Here is a 24,277-nt window from a genome sequence, read left to right as displayed (position 1 = left end):
GCATTTGCTTGCACTGTCTTTCTCAGATTCTTCCCATCTAGAACGTTCTCTCCCACACATTCCCTTTTCATGTCTTTTTTGACGGTGCCATTTGTGCAGTCCAGCTGGCTGTCTTGTATAATGTCCCGGATCGTGGCCCGGGAGCCCCGGGCGGTGATGGGAAAGTGCAGCTGCAGATTCTTCTACATTTCCTGTACCCTTCCTGCTTTCTCTGTGACACCACATGTGCCACCCCATCTATCAGAACCTGCTTTGCATCTCCCACGTGGGACTTGGATTTATTATGCTGGGCTTTGGCATCCAGAAGGAGCAGGACAGCTGAGGCCTTAGAGCAAGAGACGGAGGCAGCGGATTCCCAAGGGCTGTGAGGACAGAAAAGCTTCTTTAAAGGTGGAAGTTAGGGCTTCCCTGGTGGCGCAGTGGTTGAGAGTCCACCTGCTGATGCAGGGGACACAGGTTCGTGCCCCGGTCCGGGAAGGTTGCGGAGCAGCTAGGCCCGTGAGCCATGGCCGCTGAGCCTGCGCCTCTGGAGCCTGTGCTCCACAACGGGAGAGGCCACAACAGTGAAAGGCCCGCGAACCGCAAAAAAAAAAAAAAAAAAAAAGGTGGAAGTTAGGGAAAGGCATTGCTGGTGGCCTCTGTTCCCAAAGCCAATCTGCTGGTCCAGTCCTGGGCCTCTGGCAGGCCCTTTCTAGACACCAGGGATGCTCTTGGACCCAGTGTAGCCTTCGGGTAAGTAAGAAGTGCATTCTCTCCCTTCACCACCACCAGGTGGATCCCTCCTTCTCTCCATGTGTTATTATCTGGTGGTGCCAGAAAGCTGCTACTCTACTGTTGCTTCTGTTATCACATTTATTGCCAGAGCAGTAGGGTCTATGGAGGGTTCCTGAATCTTCAAGGCGTCTGTGCATTTGGAGCCTGGTGCTCTCAGCCCCCAGTGGGAGGAGCCCTGAGCTCTGCTTCCTGCAGGCAGGGCAGCTCTCGTCCTCCGTGGGCAAGCCTCAGTTTTTCCCAGGTCATGCCGAGGACAAAGACTTGTGCTCAGACACCTGGCTCATGGTCAGGGCCCGCTGCATGCCTGGTGAGGCCCAGTGCAAAATGTAAACATGGGGCCCCTTATCTGAAATGCAAGAAAAAAAATGCCATAAAAGGCACGAAAACTCAAAGCGCCTTTCTTCTGTGGTCTCTCTTCTGACTTGTCATGATGTTTTCAGTTTGCTTATTGAATGTTTTTCCAAATAAAGAAACACTGACATTTTAAATTATTAGCATGAATTTTACCATTCATCTTTATACTGTGCGATGCCAGCCTTTTTATTGTGGTCAAAACCACAAAACATAAAATTTACCATCGTAACCATTTTTAAGCGTTCAGCTCAGCAGTGCTAAGTACATTCACGTTGTTGTGATCAATGCCAGTAATGTAAGAACGTTTAACTCATGCACAGCATCACTGAAATTACATAATTTGTTTTCCATAAAGCATACACGCAGGTGTATTGCATAGTTGGCAGAGCAGTGAAACACTGCACAAAACTAACTCAGCTGTTTGTATCTCTTCCTGATGAGTGTGTGTTGTACCCACACACCCTGCCTTTGACTCACTGATGAGTAAGGAAGGATTCAGAGGAAAAGGAACTATGGTTGTCTTATCTCTCCCTTCCCTTCTCTGCCTCCTTTATATTGTATGTGGTTAATTACAGGAATTAACGCGAGTACCAAAGGATACAGTAGGACTCCTGGGTCATTCCTGTTTCTTAGAATGTTACCTCCTTTCTGCATTTGAAGCAAGTTCTGGTTTGAATGGCAAGCGTGGTTTCTCAGGACTGTCAGCTCCTGTGCTCGGGGAGCATTCACAACAGGACACGGAAATGGGGCGGGATCTCCTGTCCTCACACACGTGATCCATTGTCCCATCAGATGTCACTTCCACAACACAAGCTCAAAGATAAATGATCATGACAGTCAAAGCAGAGCCCTTGTGCAGCACAGGCCCTGAGTGCCTGCTCAGGTCACACACCCGTGGAGCAGGTCCTGCTCTTGGTTGATATTTTACACATGGTTGCAGGAAGGGAAGATTCTGGGGACTGCCTTGCTCTTGGAAGTTCTTAAATCAGACCACTTGGAATCTTGAAATCAGTCTCCCAAAGTCTGGCCCTGTCCCCACCTTTTTCCCTTTCCTCATTTCAATAGCCCTTTCCCTCTTATCCGAGACGTCATGTGGCAGCTCCAAGAGGTGGCACTGGATATGCTTTATTAATCAGAATACATTTAATTAATTCAAACTGTTTTGTGAATCACAGAACCACAATTTTCTAAGATGCGTAAAGCATGGGTTATCCAGTGAATATTTTATTAAATATGTGCTGGGAGGTGCCTATTCACAACTATGACCTAAGAAGAAAGTATCATCAGGCCATTTTACAGCTGAGGAAATAGAGGCCGAGGGCAGGTGAGGTGGCATTTGGCATTCCTCATTTACATTACAGATCCCCATATTCTGATTTCAGAGCTTTGTCAATAACCCCCTAATGTGATGGCCGAAAGAAAACTTCCTTCTCTGCCGAGTCACCAGTCCCCTTGAAGCAGTTCGTGTTTGAGCATTAAAACATACGGGTAGGGCTTCCCTCGTGGCGCAGTGGTTGAGAGTCCGCCTGCCGATGCAGGAGACACGGGTTCGTGCCCCGGTCCGGGAAGTTCCCACATGACGCAGAGCAGCTGGGCCCGTGAGCCATGGCCGCTGAGCCTGCGCGTCCGGAGCCTGTGCTCCGCAACGGGAGAGGCCACAGCAGTGAGAGGCCCGCGTACCGCAAAAAAAAAAAAAAAGAAAACACAACAAAACAAAACATACAGGTAAAATGCACTCTGGGTGTGAGGAACCAGGTGGTATCCAAGTGGAGAAAAGCACTCATTAGTTTGAAGGTTGCAAGTGGATTTCAAAAGTGGGACTGTCCCTTTCGCTTCCTTCTGGAGATGAAAGTGTACAGTTTTCACAACATATCTTTTTCAAAAGCTACATGAGAAGCTTCATATTTTTCTTTAAGATGCAGCATGCCCCTCCCCGTCACCTCTGTAGTTCCCCTGTGGTTGAACATTTTAATCAGCTGTTTTTGTGCTTTAAAGATTTTTCATTTGATTTACAACTTGTAGGAGTGGAGCGACAGTGAGTAATCAGGAAGAATGCCACACAGAGGACAAAAGGAAGGTGAAACACAGCGTTAATAATTTAATTTCAATAACCTTAAAAGGTTCACTGTTCACTTTTAACCTTGTATCCCAAAAAGCAAGCTACTGCAGTGAATCAGAAAAATGTTTCTTTTAATTTGCAAGTCATTTATTTAAGTCCACTTACAGGGACTGATGTATTCCTTAAACAGAAAGGTTGGGAAGCACCCGCAGCTGCTGGAGTCGATTCTGGCTATTTGAGGTTGCTTTGCCTTTGATGGGAAAGATCTTAGGGTTTAAACTCTGCAGAGATTTGCCTTCAAAATGTATGGATTATTATAGTGTCAAATTATTCATTTAATAGCATTTTGGTTAGTGCCGGGCAAATCAAGAGAGACACACTGGCAGAGAGGCAAGCAGGGAGCGGAAGTGACTGTTGCTGAAGGCAAATTGACTAAGAGGTTTACAGGTGAGGTTTATTTATTTTTTATTTTATTTTATTAAACATCTTTATTGGAGTATAATTGCTTCACAATGTTGTGTTAGTTTCTGTTGTACAACAAAGTGAATCAGCCATATGCACACATATATCAGAGGGTGGGAAGGAGGCTCAAGAGGGAGGGGATATGGGGATACAGGTGATATTTAGAATCTACTGTCAAGACTAGGGACGGGCTGGGGCCAGGTTGGCGAGGAACTTTGAAACACTTGCCAACTAGAATTTTAACATCTCAGGACGACTGTTAATTTCGCAGAGAGATTTTTCACCCAGGTCTCATTACCAGCCCTATTAAAACAATCCCTGTTGAACATTGTACTACGCCATCGCCTAGAAGATCGTCAGGTGCGTAAAGGTGTACTTTGTTTCATAATTAGGGGGAGATACGTAGTCCAGCTACCATGGAAGAGCTAATGGCATATTTCTTTGGGGTTCTTCCTCATCTTTAATTAAGAATATGTGCTGTAATAAATGGAACCAGTTTCTTACTAGGATTCTTCTTTTGTTTCTGGTTTGTAGATATTTTGTTTCTCAGTTTCTTGGGAAACATCGTGTGACCCTTCCTCTCTCGCAGTTGGGAGATTAGCCTCCTAGGATCGCCTTGTCTGATTCACCCTGAAGAACAAGAGAGGCTGAGATTATTTAGAAATCCAGAAGAAAGTTTACTAGACTCTTTCATTTTGATTTTAATATGTTAAATGGGCACACCCGGCTGAAAAGGGGCATTAATAATCCCTAACCCTGCTGTGGATTTTGGTTTCTAAGGTGAACCTTTAAAGCACTATCTTTATCCTTCTCTAGGCCTGTGAATGCTGTACCTGCAGCTCTGCCTCTGCCCTTTGGCCTTCATTACCGTTGCTGAATCTCTCCTCATCCCCAGTCACGACTTATTCCTGGGCTCTTAGCCTGGGCACCAGCCTTGACTTAATTTCTTCCAATTGGACTCTCAGCTCTTTCGACTGGAACTTTCTTGGATGCTTCAGCTCTCGTGTGAGCTTCACCTCCAGCCCGTATTTGGCCCGGCTTCCTTGCTGTCTTGCCTTAGAAAGTGTTGGGCTGGTTTAAGTTACGTAGAGGAGCCCTTCATTAATTTCCAAACACAGACCTGATCTTAAAATATCCTTATACTGTGTCATTCTTAGATGCCACTGATCACAGAATGAATCGCTTTTTCACCCTTCCCCTTCCCCTTTCTCCTCCTGCATCCCTAATGCTCCTTTGCCCCCTTCTTCCCCGTCCTCCATGCCCTCTCCCCCCATAAGGTGGGATCACATCTCCTGTTATACTTCTGTTGAAGGTCATTTTAAGGATGACTGTGATAACGAGTTGTCATTTCCAAAGACTTATAAAAGTATGGAGACTTGTACAAATGGAGCAATTTTACACGTGTGGAAAGTGGTTTGTGCCCTTCCTGTTCTAAGAGTTGAAGGACAGCTTGCACCAGCACTGCGGGCACTCTCAGGTCCTTCGCACTCACCGCCATCTCCCAGGTGATGATGTGGTATCTAGTCTGCCTTCCTGGAGAGCGTGATGAGCACTTAGGGACAGTAGGGTAGTCAGGTGGCCCACCCCAGCCCGAGAGGGTGAGGTCTCAGGTAGGTCTAGAATTCAGGATTTCAGATTCTCATCCTCCATGGCAGAAACATTCCCTTCCCCCAACGCACCAAATCTTATCACCCACACTCTTCTGAGGAATAAGAATGATGCTTTGATGGGTAATTACTGGAGGTTTCATAATGGCAGAAGTCACTTGTCCAAAATATAGTTAAAGAAGAAACAAATATGTATTTAAAATGAAGAAGAATGCCATCGACTGGGGGTGGGGATAGAGTTTAAATGTGACATTAGCTCAGAACATGTGAACCAGAGCAATTTCCTCTAAAGTGTGATTGCTTGTGGTGTTAATCGCGATGTCCACGGTCAAGGAAATCACCATTATAGTTTTCACATGGGAGGGAAGTCAGAGTGCCTTGTTTACATTACTGCCATTTAAAAAACATTTAAAACAGCTATTCTGCTAAATAAACATTCAAGAGCCTAAAGGATAAGCATATCACTTAAACTTCTTAAGACTAAACTTTCCAAACCATTTCCTGCCAGAGGGACCCAACAGCAAAATTGCAAACTCTGTGCCCCAAGATGAGATAGGCCGAATTAGATTAAACCGCTTAACTGTTGACATGTCTATTGATCTGGGTTCAGTGCAGTTTCCTGTCCCTGCCAGCAGTCAGATTGCTGTATACAATAACACAGTGGCCTGGTTTATGTGAAATTGGGGACTCCAAGCATCAATTACTCCAGGAAGGCAGTGGCACTGGGAGATAAGGTTAAGCTGCTTGCAGTGATTAAGACCCGCTAAAATCCAAGCAACATATTTGCTGTCTAAAATGTTGCTTATAAATTTGACAGTGTTCCATTTATAACATTTCCAAAGAGATCATCCAGTGTTATTCTCTGTAGGTAGTAGTACAAATAGCATTATGAACGGTTATTGTTAAAGCAGTGTAACCCACTTGCTCAATTTCATGCATGTTTCTTAAATATTTGCATAAAGAGATTGAACTGGGTGGCAGGACATCAAAGGTTTTGTGGCGCCATCTTAGACCACGGCTGTGCCCACATGAGAGAATACAGGTAGTGCAGAAATAAGTGTCAGCCATTTGACATGGATTTTTTTTTTCTTCTTTGTGAGGGACCAGTTGAGTAGATTGAGTCAACTAACCTTCTTTGTATTTCTAATACCTACTCATGTTTTCAGAGAGCACTTATTTTCCTAAATACTACATCTTTAATGCCAAAAGCATGGAGAATACAGAAAGGCACAGTGTAAAACACAAGTATCACCTTCAGTGATGATGTTTGTGGCTTTGGATAGCGTATTTCATGTGTTATTCTTGAATACACCTCTCTCCCTCTTCCCTTTGCCTCCCCACACATGTACACACATGCAGACATTTCTCTTCTTCACTAAACGCTCATTTAATTGTGCATATGATTTGCTTCCATTTTCTTTCTTTCTTCTCTCTGGTTAAAGGAAATGTGGTTTTTCCTGTCTTCAAACATCATGGAAAGGAGAGTAATTGAGCATATGTTTATATACTTCTGTAGAGAGTGACAGAAGGGCATTTTTATAATCCATGAAGTTGGGACTCTTCAAAAATTCTTGATGGATCAGCTCTTTGAGGCTGTTCACACAAGTTGTTCAGTATCATACTTAAAATGCAACTCCTTTTTCTTGTAAGAGACATTCACATGGCAAATTCCATGCTTTCTGGTAAGACATATGTGCTAAGAATTGGATAAAAGGATAAGTTTTTTGAAAGTGACATTTCAGTATGCTTATCATGACATTTTATGTATTTTTCAATATGTGTATTTATCTCAGAAATATCTCCCTTATTTTATTACAGGTAGAAACAGAGTTTCATGTAAAACTTAGGAAATCCCTTAAATGTGGCACTGATGAAAACCAGACCTGGAAATTTGACAAGTCTGGGTACATTTTACTAATTTAATTGTATTTTCCAGGTTGACCTGCTGAGATCGGCACCATCCTCAATAAGGCTTTGCAACATTCACACCATTCTTTTCCATTTGATACCCTCCAAGAATGATGCAAAATGAATGCATTTAAAGTGTGTTTAGCATTTATTGGCATAGTTTTAGGTTTTATCTTTTAATGAGATTTTAATTGGTTTTATTGCAGGGTTTATGCATGGTGCCTGGAATGCCAGTAGGTGAGGGGGACCCAATAAGTCAACGGACCTTTAATGCTAGTATGACATCCGTCAGCAAAGCTCGTGTGTTAGCTTCCTCGCTGGGCTGATCCCTAAGGGAAACCAAGCCTGATCGTTTGAGGTTTTTCAAAAAGTAGCATAGACTCTCTGAAGTGCTGAAAACTCATCTCATAGTTTTCCTTTCCTGAAAAGTCCTGACTTGGTCAAATTTTTAATTATCTTCGAAATGTCACTTTCTGCTAATAGACTTCTCCCGAGGAAGAGTTGTTTAAAGGCCCGTCTGGATATGACACTTGCAGGCATTCATTAAAGGAAAACCAATGTAGACAACCACAGCTTTTCCCCCTTTGGGTGATGGTGGTGGCAGCCAGAAGGAAGGGCTAGTGGGAGACCCACGGGCTGGTCTCTCTTGTGTGCACAGAACAGACACACCTTCCTACCCACCCCACTTTGCTTGAAACCGCAGACTCCTCTGTGGTCAATTTAACTTGTCACTGACGATGGGGAAGGAAGAATTGCTGAATTCTTTCATACAAATTGCATGTATGGCTAGATTAATAATGCCAGTGACTTCACTATGGCTTCTGAAATCATAAACACCCACCCCACTCCCAATTTGTAGACCCCGAAGGGCTATAAATTAGGGCACTCTACTTAATCAAAAGAGTCCATGTACAAAAATCATCATGAAAAGTTACCCTGTAAAAAAAATCACAATAGGTTGGAAAAGGTATAACAGAAAAAAAATCAGCAGTTTGTCGTCATCAAATGAAACAGTTCTAGGACGTGGAGTACCAGTGGCTACTTTCCCGCCTGTCCTCTGAACTGCTGGTTTGTCCTTTGACCTTATCCCTGTTATTTATGTAACCATCTTATCTCTCCCTCAGGATGTGAGCCCTTGAGAGCCTCTCTTGACGTCCTCTACACATAATCAGACAAACAGGAGGCCTGCACTTAGCGTCCTCAGTAAACATGTACTTGAATCAAGTTAGGCCAATAGGTTTTCTAGGTCTCAGTGGAGAGTAGGGAGTCAGGATGAAATAAAGGTGGGCTTCATCTGATAGAAGACTCCGGGGCAGTTTTGTAAAGGCCTGAGGTCGTGTGAAGAATGAGGAGAAGCCAGGGAAATTTTAGGTTGATTTAAGATGATTTTAGGAGTGGGATAGAAGAGGAACATTGGAGATGAAAGGGCTTTCAGGAAGAATGTCCCGATGGGTCTGATGCACCTGAGGCTGGAACAGTGTTGATGGAGATACATCTCTTTCATGGACTCTTGCAAGAGCTTCCTAACTGGTTTAGTCATGAGTTTCTGGTCCCTCCAATCCATCCTCAGTAATATGGGGGTTTGCTGATTCATAAATAGCCTTTCTTAGCCACCACCCCCCCCAATTAGTTAAAGGATCATATCTAGACATCTCAGCCTCTTACAATGAACTGAGGCCCATCCATGGTCCATGATCCTCTCCTCCCACCGTTGTGTCCCACACCCCCTGTGAACCCTCCCACCCACCTTCCCATCGTTCCCTCCTCCACGGGGGGCTGAAGGACATACACGACATGTCTTGGTCTTGTTTCCCTTATATATATAGTTTTCTCTTCCAGTTTTGAGATATAATTGACATACAGCACTGTATGAGTTTAAGGTGTACAGCATAATGACGTGATTTACATACGTCATGAGATGATTATCACAGTAAGTTTAGCGAGCACCCATCATCTCGTATGGATACAAAATGAAAGAAATAGGAAAAAAAATTTTCCTTGTGATGAGAACTCAGGGTTTACTCTCAACTTTCATATATAACATGCAACAGTGTTAATTGTATTTATTGTACCATACATTACAAACCTAGTACTTATTTATCTTATAATTAGAAGTTTGTACCTTTTGACCCCCTTCATCCAATCCCACCTCCCTCAACGCCCTGCCTCTGGTAACCACAAATCTAGTCTATTTTTCTATGGGTTTGTTTGTTTTGGAAGTATAATTGACCTACCGCACTGTTAGTTCCTGTTACACAACCTAGTGATTTGATATTTCTGTACATTTCAAAATGCCCACCACGGTAAGCCTAGTTACCATCTGTCACCATGCAAAGATATTACATAGTTAGTGATTGTATTCCCCACACCGTACATTTTATACCTGTGACTCATTTGTTTTGCATCTGGAAGTTTGTACCTCTTAATCTCCCTCACCTATTTCTTGTCTCCCTTATATTTAACATTTTATGGCTATACCTTGGGAGTTATTTCCCTACCTAAGTGAGCCCCTTGTCTGGATATCTTTCTAGCCCTCACAGCCTAGCAGAGTGTTCTCACTTTTAATGATGGAAACAAAAAGCTGGAAAAAAGAAAGCAGAGAACAAAATAATGATGCTCATTTGGGCTAGAAGAGATTGCCGTCAGGGATCAGGCTAGAACAATGTGGACGTTGCAGCGTCACTTAGGGAGGCAGCCACAAGGTCCAGAAGAATGAGCTTAGATAACAGGACTTCACATCCCGACGTGAGTTTATTAAAGAGGTTTTAAAAATATATTTTGGCGAACTGTGGGACTCTAGGGCAATAAAAGCATGGGGGGAGGAATGATAATTTTGAGTGTTGGATTCCCCAGCCTGGTTCATCTGATGGTGTCCTAAATTCAGCTAGGATGATGGTGATTTGAGCACACTGCAATAGGAAACACAAGAATGGGACGAGTGGGCAGAAATATACATGGGAGCAAAATATAGAGCAAAAATATTGGGGAGCCAAAAAGAAAGGTAGTCTAGGGCACTGACAGATTCTAAAGAAATAACATCTTACATGGAACACCAAAAAGTGGCCTTTTGTGATGATGGAAAAGGGGAAACTCAGCATCCCCAAACTCCTGACAGCAGGAGTGGGGAAGGAGCTTCGGGTAAGGGGAGAGGGACTGCTAATAGAGAAGGGGGCTCTTGGGAAAGGGACCAACATCTCTACTCAGTTTTCCAACTGGAACTCTGCTTCCTGCTCTTTTTTCTTCTTCCTCCCTCCACCCCTTTCTGCTTCGCCTTTGTCCTCACCCCTCCCCAGATTCTAAGCATTTCTAAATGCGCAGTCATCTTCTGATATCAAGACTCTGATCTGAAAGAGGATACACATACTTTGGAGGAGCTGACTTGGCAGAGGGAAAAGGGCCTGCTCAGACTTGGGGCCGCATGGGCATAAACCCTTACTCAGTGACTCCCTGTCTCGAGTGCCTGGGATTTGTATGGAGATACACACTTCTGTATCTGTGGGATGGGAGTGACTACCCTGACGCCACAGAAGGGTAAGAATTAGGCGTCAAGAGCAGAGAAGGAATGTTTATCTGTGCGTATAATGTGCCGGTCAGAGGCCGAAGGGCTGTGCATGCATTCTCTCTCTTTCTTTTATTGTTAAAGTATAGTTGATTTCCAATGTTATGTTAATTTCTGCTGTACAGAAAAGTGATTCAGTTATACATACATATACATTCTTTTCAAAATATTCTTTTCCATTATGGTTTATCATAGGATATTGAATAGAGTTCCCTGTGCTATACAGCAGAACCTTGTCGTTTATCCATTCTATATGTAATAGTTTGCATCTGCTAATCCCAAACTCCTAATCCACCCCTCCCTCAACCCCCTCCCCCTTGGCAACCACAGTCTGTTCTCTATGTCCATGAGTCTGTTTCTGTCTCATAGATAGGTTCATTTGTGTCATGTTTTAGATTCTACACATAAGTGATATCATATGGTATTCGTCTTTCTCTTTCTGACTTAACGTCACTTAGTATGATAATCTCTAGTTGCCTCCAGATGGCATTATTTCATTCTTTTTTATGGCTGAATAGTATTCCATTGTATATATGTACCGCATCTTCTTAATCCATTCATCTATCAGTGGACATTTAGGTTGTTTCCATGTCTTGCCTCTTGTGAATAGTGCTGCTATGAACATAGGGGTACATGTGCATGCATTCTCAATCCTCCTGACAACCCCGTGAAGCAGGCATTCAATGAGATCACACACATGACCACCTTGACACAGCAAGTAGAAAGCGGTACACTGTCACCTTCTCCTAATAGTGGGGAGAGGGGATCACAGCAGGTCTGGCACTACCCCTCACTCCCTCCCTGTGTTGAAAAACTAAGTCAAGAGGAAATGGTCAGTTTGTGAATGGCCATTGTGGACTGAATTCTAGTTTTCTTGGGGATCAGGGGGTTGGGGTCATCCCAGACCATCACAGGTCCTGGGAAAGGAGTCCAGGCTGTAGCCACAGTGGCACAGAGGTGGGTCACTTCTGTTTCACAGTCACAGCATCTTCACAGGTAGCAAGTATGTGATAATTAATATCTATTATGTCAGTCATGAGAGAATGATAAACTATTTCCATTTTGTACTGCCGGGTAGATCCTTCCTCATTGTGTATGGAGGAGCCATAACAAGTTGAGCTGTTTCAGGTGCTACAGGAGCCCTGGGCTTCCAAGCAGAGGTGGTACCTTACCAGAAATACTTTCTGTCTCCTCTGGTCTCATCAAACACCTCCTCCAAAATTCACAAGCAAAACATGTGGGGCAATCCACCCATGAAAGAGCCATTCTGATTTCAGTTAACATGTCACTGAGGTTGTAAACCACAACCTTCCTGAACAGAGTAAAGAAGCAAAACCCAAATACTCTCAGTATTGTTCCAGTTTCCCTTCTCTCCACCACCTCCAAACACACACACACGTGGACAACACATATGGGCTCGCACACACAACCCATCTTTACATTTATCATGGTAACAGAAGTGACATGCGAGATGTTTTCTTATGTTACATGTTGGGAAATCCTTAGTCCTGGTCCTGCATTGAGCACATCGCAGACAAAGACAATATCATGCAGATGTTCACAATTTGGTATGAATTCTAAAAAATCCTTCTATCCTTGCAATACATGGATAATTTTAGAAAGATATATGTTATAACTTCAGTGAATCTAATCTCCACTAGGGAGGATTTTTGGGAACTGAGGCTGAAGGTTACATGTGACTGATAATCAACTGGGTACCTATTTTGGATTTCTGTCCATGAATATCTCACCTAATACAGTTTTATCATTACCACAACTTTGTGGTAAAAATGAGAATGTTAATGATAACTAATAATAGCTAACATTTATTAAGTGCTTTCTTGTGCAAGAATTTGCATGCATTTTCTCATTTTGTTTTTGCATCATCCCTGGGAGGTGGGCACTTTTTTTAAAACCATTTTATAGCACACAGAGTTTACAGAGACTTAGAGAGGTGACTCAGCCAAGCTCCCATGGCCACTAAGTGGTTGAGGCAGCATTTGAACACGGGTCCCTCTGAATTTGGTTTCTTCAGTCTTGGTTAAGAAAACTGAGTTGAGAACTATTTTCCCTATTTATAAAAGAAGTTAAATGTTTACTCCCATGGTAGTTCTTCCGCAATACATTAATATTAAACATTAACTTAATTTTGTTTTCATTTTTTTAAATTGGAGTATAATTGCTTTACAACGTTGTGTTAGTTTCTCCTGTACGATGAAGTGAATCACCTATACGTATACATATATCCCCTCCCTCTTGGACCTCCCTTGCCCCGACCCCCATCCCACCCACCTAGGTCATCACAGAGCACCGAGCTAAGCTTCCTGTGCTTTATAGCAGGTTCCCACTTGCTATCTATCTAATATCAGTTATCTCACAAAGAACAGAATCGGCCAGGCTTTGCTTCTCAGAACCCTTCTCTTCCAGGTCCAGACTTTAACCCTGGCACTGACAACATCTCCATGTAAATTCCACCCCTCCTTCACCTCTAGACTGTTTAATAGCATGATATTAAAAGAAGCTAAGTAAGACTGAATCCTTTTGGCTCCCAATAACTACATAATCCTCCAACTAAATATTCTGCTAGACTTTTGATGAGAAGATGTTTCCTGTGAAATGAAGTTTGTTTCTCATGAAAACAACCAGTGCATTCATATATTCTTCCTCTCTTGACCCAAGAAATGGAATTTAAAGGAATCTGGGATTCTTAGGTTACTGAAGTAGAAAGAAAATCTGAAGTAATTTTTTTTTCCCTTCTAGTTAATTTTAAGTGACAGGATTGAAGTTTGCTTTGTTCTACCTCTTTTTTCCGGGAGGGGAGGTGTCAAAATATCATATGTGAACATCTAGTTTGCATTAAAATGGTCATCCTCAAATATTATTGCTTTTCCCCTTTAAATGTTCCTGTATATCAGACAAGTATATTTCTGAAATATGGTCAGTAAAGGACCGATTGCTGGGTGCACAGTTCCTGCTCACTACCCAGCTGTCCTGAGAGGGGTACCTTGGAACCATCACGTCCTGCCATCTTTGCTGTGATTCTTCTCTGCTTTGTCTGTTATCTGTAACCTGGTACAAAATGAAACTCACAAGAAATCAGCCTTAGGTGAGCCTATGCCATGAGGTGTGATGTATTAGTAAACGACCTTGTTAAAGACGTATTTAAAGACCTGGCAGCCCCTGGTGGTGTTGGCAAGGATTTTGAAGATGTAAGACAAAAGGGTCATCGTTAGTAATGTTAGATGAGAACTCAAAAATATCACTTCTCTCATCTTGAACAACTGAAAAGAGTCATGCAAAGCCTCTATAATTTGGTTCAGCGTCCCACACTCGGGCCGCCTGCAGGCAATCTTCACTTACGCGTCATCCTTATGGGCAGTTACTTTTCTTTGCTAAAACACTTCTTCTTTAATGAACGCTGTTATCTGCACTTTAGAGAATGGCTCATTAGCCCTGATTTGACTTGTGTCCGTGACAAAGACTGAATTTTTTTAAAATGATACATACACAGAAGAAAAAACGTAAATCTTATGTTCATGGCTATGTGTTTCTAAAAAATGCAATTCTGGTGATTTATAGCTAAAAGCAGCTCATTAATTAGCAAAGGTACTTACGATTGTTTTACACCATAGAGAATATTCAGGCTTTGAAAAACTGGAGCAAGACGTTCTTCGCATGAGAATCCCAAGCATATTTTGTCCAGAGAGAGCTCATTACTTTTTTTCTTTTATAAAAAGTTAGACCACTGCCTCTTTTAACATCAAATTTCTATTTTCTGAAAAAAAGGACTTAAAAAAAAATCAGATATTTGAACTTTTTCTGATTTATATCATCTTAGAAGCTATGATCATACTGGTTATTTTTATTTAAAGTTGGAATTCAGAAATTTGAAATGAAACCCTTTTGATAGATGTCAATTGGAAATTCCCATAAGGTTTACTGTGTGTCTTTAATAGTGTGTGCTTTGGGGGATTTGTAAAAACGGGGGAAAATCATCTTTTCTTGGTGAAAGAGAAGGTGGAGCATGCATTTAACCCTTTGGTGACTCTAGGCCTTATTTATGTAACCAGCTTTGTCCTGAGAGTGAAACTCAATCCGTGGTGTCCCAGACTATGGTGACCTCTGACACTCCCTCCCTCTGAGGACTGGGGCGTTCTCCACCCACTCAGGAAATGCTTTTACCAGGAACCCCACGGCTGGGCTTTCACTTTCTCTAGTCCTGACTTGTTTACATTAAATTAGCTTGCAGAAGATCAGTCCCACCTCCCAGCAGTTAATGTAAGGGTTGCTTATTGAAAACACTCACTGCTGTGCTTATTTTTATTTATTTTATTATTGAACACTTTTCTTTTTACCCAAGAGATGCAAAACAAACAACCATCTGAATGAGAAATACTCAGAAGACTAAATCTTAATGAAGTATGAGTCCCTCTATAAGATAAAGGGGGAATATATTTTAGGAGCGAATTGCTGATGTAAGCTTTATAAGTCTTGTTTCTCCAGTTAAACTGTAAACAGGGAGACCTTACCTGTCCCAACTCTCCCGCTACACAGACCAGCAAGCACACCTACGGGCACTCACACACCGTGGCAGATGGTGGCTTCAAACTGGGCGCAGCACAAGGGACAGCTGGATGCCTGTTGGTTGATGAAACTGTAGACTCCCGCGTCGATCCTCTTGAATTACACGGAGATAGCACAGGTTTTCTCTAATCTCAGGAGGACTTCCTCCAGAAACATACAAATGGGACAGGCCTGGACCTTGACAGGTTCCCAATAGCAGAAGGAGGGGCGTAACCAGGGCTTTAGGGGCTCACTCAAGGCAAATGTCACCTGTTTCCTGCTTACAGACAGTGCTGGATTTGCTGGAACTCTGTTACGACAGCCAATGCCACCTGTGAGCCTTGGTCTAGTTTCACACCCTGGTTACTAAAGATCTGCGATTAACAGCCAGGGGCCGATAGAGCTCTTGACCCGCCAGCACGCTGTTCTGCCCTCGTGGTCTCTGGGCCATCACGGAGGCGCGCGTCTCGGTCCTTTTCAGGCACAGCCCCCTCTCACAGCTGCTCCTGGACAACCCCCCTTCTCTTCTCTCCCATGAGCCTGAAGTAAGCGTCCCGTGATATGCTGCATGGGATTGGCGATCAAGTTATGTACCTGTGCGCAAGTCCTCTCCATCATCCTTTCCTCTCTCGCACCCCACCTGCCACCGTGCGTGCGGCTGCCCCTCCTCCGGAGCTCAGCATCAGTCCTCAGCCGCAGCCCATCGGGGTTTGGTGACAGTAGCCCTCAGATGCCCAGCCCCGGGGGGTGGGGACTCCACCCAGGGCAAGTGCCTCCTCCCAGTCCAGTAGCCAGAGCAGAAACGAGCCAGAGAATCCTTGGGATCTGCTGCCTTCACTGGACCCTAGATGAGGTTTCAAAAGCGGGGAGCCCTGAGGAACAGTATCAGGAGGTGAGTCCTTGCATTTCTCCAAGATCTGGTCTCTGCTTCCTTCAGCACTTTACCCGGGCTTTGCCTTCTCTGTCCCGGTGCCCTGTTTCCCTCCCTTTCCCCTTTCTTCCTTAGCACTCGGCATCCTTCTCCAAAATCCAAGCCTTTGCGTCTGACAGCTCACCAGCGTCCTAAGTGATGACTGTTCATGGATTTACTCCTGAAAACGGATCAAGAGAATAGAGTTGGAAGAGTTTGTTTCTTTTATTAAAAAGTTTTTTAAAAAACACTACAGAAAGATTTGAATACTTTATTAACTTTTTTTCTAATACATTGAAAAGTTTTCCCTCATGATACCTGGCCTATGTAGCATTTCAAGAGAATTTAGGTCAACATAGGAATATTTTAAACTTGAGTTCAGATATCAATATAACAGACTAAATATAGTCAGATTAGGCAAGTTCAACAAGCAAGCGTTATAGTTCTCAGCCCCTGTTGATTCTCACCCGAAAGTTCCGATGACTTCAGCATCAGATGTCTCTTAGTTAATACAAAGATTTTTTTTCCATTGTTAAATATATAACACAGCTAATTGATTTCACTGGAGCCCTGAGGCTGCTGTTGACGAAATGTGCTTATGATGCAAAAGGTTTACAGTGTGTTTTTTCCAATATTTTTGAAGATGGCTGTCCCCAGACTCAAATTATGCCTTGCATTTGTCAGTAATGATGCTGGTACAATCATTTTGCTTAATTATGGTTGACTGTCTAAAACTGCCTTTCCCTTGAGTCATTGAAAGTTTTATTGGAGTTCTTTAATATGATTGTAAAAATTAATGGGCTTGTAGTTAGATAGAAGAGAAGCACATCCAAAGTTTGCCAAACAAACAGTTTTTCTACTTATAAAGTTACATTTCTGACTATATAGATGCCAGAAATATACATGGCATGAGCTGAAAAATCTTATGCTGGCTAAAGTCCACATCAAGAAAGATAATTTGAAAATTAATCCAGATCCTCCTCTAACTTTCATTGTTATCATCATTGAAATCAATACCATCAATAAATGTTGATATATGAAGTTTTACTTTCCATACCCCTTCCACTTTCTACATGAGATCTAGGCTTAGTCAATACATTTACCATTTGGAAACCTCTAATCAAGGGATAGAACTCTAATTATGAATATGATAACTACAATCTAGCTGCCATTGATTTTTTTAAATTTATTTATTTAATTTATTTTTGGCTGCATTGGGTCTTCATTGCTGCATGCAGGCTTTCTCTAGTTGCAGCAAGCAGGGCTACTCTTCACTACGGTACACGGGCTTCTCATTGCAGTGGTGTCTCTTGTTCCGGAGCACGGGCTCTAGGCGTGAGGGCTTCAGTAGTTGTGGCACGAGGGCTCAGTAGTTGTGGCTCGCAGACTCTAGAGCACAGCCTCGGTAGTTGTGGCGCACGGGTTTAGTTGCTCCGAGTCATGTGGGATCTTCCCAGACCAGGGCTCAAACCCGTGTCCCCTGCATTGGCAGGCGGATTCCTAACCACTGCACCACCAGGGAAGTCCCGCTGCCATTGATTTTTAATCATAACATGAGAGGCATCTTTGACTTATTCAGAACATTCTTTAAAATAGATCAGACATCTCCCCAAATTCTCTTGCATATAAACAAAACATATTCACATCATTCCTATTTCATAACTTGAGTATACTTTCTACTGTGGCAAAACCAGTCATTGCTACATCAGCAGAACTCAGGTGTGTGGATTCCAGGCGGTGATTTCTCTGATGATATTCGGGAATGCTGGCTTCAGAAGCTTTGCAGATGGTGAAGAAGGCTAGGAGTCAGGGGGAGTTTTACCAGCCTCAGAGGTGCCATTCGTTTGATCTGAGTCTAGGAGAATTTCTCTGGAGGAGCCGTTGGCGATTAGTCCATTTTGCCTTCATTCTTCAGGTGCTTGGCTCATACATTGAAGCGTTTTGCTGTTCTATCTCTTGGTAGAGTCAGAGGGAAACAGAGCTCCCTTTCGCATTATAACCACCCCCAAAAGGACATTCAAAATTAGGTTGTCCTGTTGTCTTGACACAGGAGAAACTGGGGATGTGTCCCGTGGGTTTGCAGATGACAGCAGGGCCTGGGCAGTGGGGAAGGCAATGTTAGAAATCCCTGCCTTGGTTGTCATCAAATGCAGACCTTGGTGGATTCCAGCTCTGGCCCCTCAGAATGACAGACATTCTGTTTCAGCCAGCTCAGGATGGCCACTGTCACTGAGAGGACTCACTCTTTTCTTTTTTTCTGGATCTAAGCCATTTGTCTTTTATGTGTGTTATCACGATAAGAGAAATTGAATCATGTATTATGGCTTAAATATTGCCAGGAAAGTAACATATTAAACACATATTTCGACTATTTTCCTTTTTCGTCTTCTGTCATTAAATTGGAGATAAACTCATAAATGATAAGTAATGGATTCTTTGATGTAATTGCATCAATGCATATAAGCAATGCCACCATATGCAAAATATCATTTGAAATAAAAGAAAGAGAAGGTTTGTCTTGTTGAGTTTTCAGATATGTTGGGAAGGAGTTTGGTCTCCTGCCAAGGCCCTGGTTCTGGATCCACTGTGTGAGGTCACTTAGCTTCTCTGTTTTAGTCTTCATTATACAATGTGATGTTTGGACAAGAGGTGATGCTTTCTTCTTCCAAAGAGTGGATATCTCAATCTTTGTAAGCTCTTTCTCGCTTCTCATCTGTAACGTGGTAAAGGGATGTGTAATGAATATGTTTGAAAAGTCTTTAAATATTTTGGAAGCTTTCTGGCCTTTCTCACCAACAGCAGCGATGCTCTGGGGTGCGGGTCCCCATCCTTCAGCTTCACGTCACTAGTTACCCTAGTTAATACTCGGCACACCCAGCATGAGTGAGCATTCAGGGAGTGTCTGCTAAATAGACCACACTTCTCCCCTTTGAATTTTTAGGCTGAAAGACCCTGGATCCTGACTGTGGGATACTTACACGAGTCTCTTGATGATTAAAACTCATTTTTAAAATTAATTCCTTTTACTATAAAAACGGATTCATTTTATTTTAAATTTATTTTTGATGTATGAAAAGGCATTTTATTTCTAAAATTATTTTAATGAATTTTTAAATTAACTTTTAATGTATTTTATTCTTAATTTGTTCATTTTCTCTTTTATTTTTATTTAATCTCTTGATGTGTAAAAAATTAATTTTCTTTTCTAAGAGTAGAGTTGACATTTTGGTGTACAGCTCTATGGATTTTAACACAGAGAACCACACAAGTCAATTTTACTCTATGTTGATTTAAAATTTTAAAAACAAAGTCTCCCCTTTTGAAAGTGTCACTGTCAGCACGCTGAAGAGATGAACCAGCAGCTGGAATTTCTCTCTCCAGAATACGCCAGCCCTCTTAATACACGTGGCTTTTCGTTTCTTTCTAATTTTAAATTATATTTCTCTTTGGTTTTCTAATAATTTATTAAAATAAAGTTTTACTTATGCTGAGATAAGGGTCTTCCTTTGTTGTAAAATATTGTTTTTAAATAATGAGAGGATACCTGTTTTCTTCCCGGAAGGTTCTCACAGTGGAAATAGAATGTGATTTATCAGCATTTCCTGAACAGCGGCTCCTAACAATAGTATTAGTGGTAGCAGTCACTGAGTGCGCTGTGTGCGTCGTGACGTGACTTCATACTCGGAGCTCTCTGCAAGTAGGTGAGCGCGTCCTTCTTTGACAGGTGGGAGATGAGAGACGTATAGCATAGTCATTTCTGGGGACAGAGACCAGACTGGAACCCAGTTCTCCCTCTGTCTCCAAACTCACACCTTTCCTATTCCAGGCTGTCTCCCGTGAGCAGATACAGGGCTTAGAGATAACTTGGCAGGTGTGTGTGTCTGTTGCACACACAGACACTCACACATCTATTGGAGGGAGAGGAGGGGAGGTTTGCCAAGAAGCTGCCAAAGAGTTTGTACAACGTCTGCCCTGTTCAGGAAAGAGCAGAGACTGATGCAGGGACAGCCACACTCGTCCTGACACCTGCATTGACCTCGCAGCCAGCTGAAAGCCATCTGCTGTTGTGGTCCTGCTGTCTGTCCGGGGCTGTGGTTCCATGATGCAGCAGGAGCCTCGGGGTAGACAGAGGCAGTAGCCTACCAACTAATGCTTTGTCCCTTCCTTCCTATTGTCACTGCTCGGGGTCTACTGATACTCAGCCGCCTAGCTAGCCCGTTCTTTATTGCACATCTAGCTGAGCAGTTGGCCTAGCCCCAATGAGCTGTCGATACCTTATTGGAATTCAGTAGGTAGCAAGCTGTGTGATGGATGGGCAGAGGGCAGCTAACAACTTCCTTTTTCTGAGACAGGCTGAGGCTCCTCAACTAGAGATGAGCAAATAGCAAATAGGTCCCATGTACTGACACAAATTCCTTTCCTGATGCGTTTCTTCTCTCCAGCGAGGTTTTAACTCCCTACGTTTTGGGCAGAAGTTCCACAGGGCAGCAGCCATGGTTTTATTGTTTGTTTTTTGTTTTTAAGTTTATTTTATTGAAGTACAGTTGATTTACAATGGGGTGTTAATTTATACTGTACAGCAAAGTGATTCGGTTATACATATATATATACATTCTTTTTCATATTCTTTTCTATTACGGTTTATCACAGGATATTGGATATAGTTCCCTGTGCTGGACAGTAGGAACTTGTTGTTCATCCATCCTGTATATAATAGTTGGCATCTGCTAATCCCAAATTCCCAATCCATCCCTCCCCCACCCCCCTCCTCCTTGGCAACCCCAAGTCTGTTCTCTATGTCTGTGAGTCTGTTTCTGTTTCATAAATAAGTTAGTTTGTGTTATAGTTTGGATTCCACATATAAGCGATATCATATGGTATTTATCTTTCTCTTTCTGACTTTTCACTTAGTGTGATAATCTCTGGGTCCATCCATGTTCAGTAGCCATGTTCTTTTTTTTTTTAATTAATTTTTATTGGAGTATAGTCACTTTACAATGTTGTGTTAGTTTCTACTGTACAGCAAAACGGGAACGAAATCCAAAAAAGGGGAGCTATATGTATATGTATATCAGCCGTGTTCTTTTAACTTCCACTCCCAGTCAGCGAAAATATCGCCCATCTCTCAATAAGTTAACTGTCTGCAGGAGATCTGTGGTTTGCTTTTCCTGTTGTTAAGAGGTTTGGAAGTCAACACTCTTAGGGGCTCACTCTTCCTCACCCGAACTTCAGTGGGTGACATTAGACCAGTGACTCAGCCTGTCTAAGCTGTACTCCGCAAAAGAAGAATCGTGATTCTCCCCGTCTCCTGGTTTGATTTGGGGATTAAGTGAGACAATGTATAAACTGCTTAACACAGACATAAGTTTTTACTGTCATCATTATGTGTAACAAAGATCCACACAGTCATAGCCTCAAAGATAGTTCATTTATAAAATTCCACTTTTTTTGAGCAGGTCTTTACTTATCAATCCCGTTTCATGGCTGTCTTGATTTCCTCACCTCCGTGAAATTCAGGATATACACATAATGTTCAGGAATCACTAGACCATTTTTCATGGATTTAATATTCTGACTTTTGATGGGGTCTGCCGTCGCTACTCACATTTGAAGGGTGGTCTTTGTTGTTAAAGAACGTAGGAGAATACCTGGGTGAACTAGGTTGTAACTAAGAGCTCACACCTTCTTTTGACCCAGCTACTGATTCTCCTGCTATGTAATCAGGAGAATTGGCTCACAAGAGAAAGTCTGCATCCTCCGTTCTCAGAAGTACGAGAGGGGTGCTTTATTCTCATGTTGTTATTTGGGCTTCCAGAACACGACAGGCAGCCTTCGCTGACAGGTAACTGGAGTTGGGGGTGTTCTCAATGGCTGTGGAGCAGAGCAGACCGCTTGGTCACCAGCTTGAAGCTGTGGCTGTGGCCTCATTAACTCTGAGCTCTGCCTGCGCTAACCAGCCATAGGGCATGGATGTCAGCTTAGAGCATTCGCAGTTACCTAGTGGTCCTCAAACCTGTGCTTCTGGGAAGGCCCTCCTTCCGGGCTATGTGTGGCATGTCCATGGCTCCGTGGAGCCGGCCTCCATGTCTGTGGCTTCTTCAGGCTGGGGCTGGTCCTCTCTTTAAACAGCCCCACCTGGGGAGCAGGGCATCACTCACATTTGTCTGAGCCCAAAGCTCTCAAATCCTGCCCAAGTACTTTCAAGGTCTGGGGTTCAACCTGGCAATTTGGCTTTCCCTTTGTGTTTGCCTATTTTATGACACCTTTTGAAGGAATTAAGTGCTTGTGACAATTTTGTAAGCTGTAAAGGGATATCAGGCTGCATCTGTGGTTCAGTTGACTGTCCTTCCCATTTTGCTGTACAGTGGTTCAGTAGAAAATTTTCTGCCATCTGGAATAATTTTTTTAATAATAAAAAGTATAGTGTTCATTATAAAATTCAAAAATGCAGAAAAGCATAAAGAAAAAAAAATAAAGATGATCCCATATCCTATCAATATCCTTCTAGGGCCATCCTTCCAGATATTTTCCTTATGTGTGTATACACATGCCAACCAGTGATTTCAAATGGGCATTCTTCTAGATTTTAAATTAATTTTAGTTAAAATTGGTACCCAGGTGGAATTTATTGAAATATGATAAATCTTCATTAAGTCACCCATTGAATGTTGACGACAGGCATTCCCTGGAGGTAGTGTGGGCTGGGTTTCGGACCACTGCAATACAACAAATATCACAATAAAGCAACTCACAAGAATTTTTTGGTTTTCCAGTGCACATAAAAGTTATGCTTACACTATACTGCAGTCTAGTAAGTGTGCAGAAGCATTATGTCTAAAAACCAGTGTACATACCTCAAAAATATCAATACTCTGTTGCTAAAAATTGCTAACCATCATCTGAGCCTACAGCAGTAATAGTAGTAACACCAAAGATCACTGATCACAGATCATCAAACAAATATAATAATAATGAAAACGTTTGAAAGAGTGTGAAAATTACCAAAATGTGACACAGAGACACAAAGTGAGCAAACGCTGTTGGAAAGATGGTGCCAACAGACTTGCTCCAAGCAGGGTTGCCACAAACCTTCAATCTGTAAACACGCAAAGTGCAATAAAATGAGGTCTGTCTGTATAAGGAAGAAAGACCCAAACATTAAAATCATAATTGCCGGGATTATGAATGATTTCTATTTTCTTCTTTTTATATAGCTGTATTATCTGAATTTATTATGGTTCTTTGATAATCAAAAAATAATTTTTAATGTAAGTTGGCCAGAAAATATGCACGTGCTTGGCTTATAGAATTTGTTTTTCACAGTTTTAATTACTGCACCATCTTCTAAAAATTTGCTGCTATCATTATTGTTAAGAGCTGTATTGTGAATGTCAGGGTCCAAGAGAATTTCTCATTCTTTCATGAAATAATCACAGATTTACATTATTCTGCAGTAACAGCTAAGGTTTTCATGGTAAACAGTAGTGGAGAATTCAAGGAAGTAACTAGTTAGGTTATGTTTAAAAAATCTTCGGTGTGTTAACCTAGAATCCTGGATTTGTTAGTTCACTCCTCATGCACCTGGTCTAAGTAGGAGAGCAGAGCTGAGCAATTTTTATGTCCCAAAGGAATTAAACACAAACTAATGATGTTTACATTGTTGAAGAGATCCATGCCAGGAACTTGGAGGTTGGTGGTGGGGTGTTTCTTTTGTTTGTTTTTCTGTTTTAAGTTTGGTAGAGGCAGGCAGGTGGTCTGCATTTTTTCTTAGAGGAAAACAATACATTGTCCTAAGAGTTGTCTGAACACAGTGCTGATGGAACAAAAAACAGGAGGTTGAAGGTTTCATTCCAGTTCTGGTCCCATCAGTCCCTCAGACTGCGTAATTAAAACATGAAGACCATCTGTGAATACTCAGAGGCCAACTGAATCTTAAAAACAAATGTTTTCCTAAGAATACATATGTAGTGTTTGGTCACTGCAAGAAATTGTTCAAGATTGTGTGCTAGATGTCTGTGCATCTGTGTGTGTGTGTGTGTGTGTGCAAGTGTGCACACACATTTTTTTTTTTTTTTTTTTTT

General features: G+C 42.3%; 1 protein-coding gene across 20 annotated transcripts in view; it reads left to right on the top strand.

The window, feature by feature from the left end:
* PARD3 (par-3 family cell polarity regulator) overlaps nucleotides 1-24,277 on the top strand; it is a 642,085-nt gene that overhangs the window by 530,891 nt on the left and 86,917 nt on the right. For 2 of the 20 annotated variants that reach the window (XM_089906481.1, XM_089906479.1), the window contains exon 23: nucleotides 1-24,277. This exon is cut by the window's left edge. The exons of the other annotated variants lie outside the window; for them this stretch is intronic. The gene's annotated coding sequence lies outside the window, so the exon portion shown is untranslated. 20 annotated transcript variants of the gene reach the window in all.

This window comes from Delphinapterus leucas, chromosome 2 (assembly GCF_059928025.1).
Source record: "Delphinapterus leucas isolate spDelLeu-1000000601 "Yukka" chromosome 2, BTC_Dleu_Yukka2, whole genome shotgun sequence".
NCBI classification, from domain to species: domain Eukaryota; kingdom Metazoa; phylum Chordata; class Mammalia; order Artiodactyla; family Monodontidae; genus Delphinapterus; species Delphinapterus leucas.
Note: the sequence above shows the minus strand (reverse complement) of the source record. Positions and strands in the feature narration are given on the sequence as shown.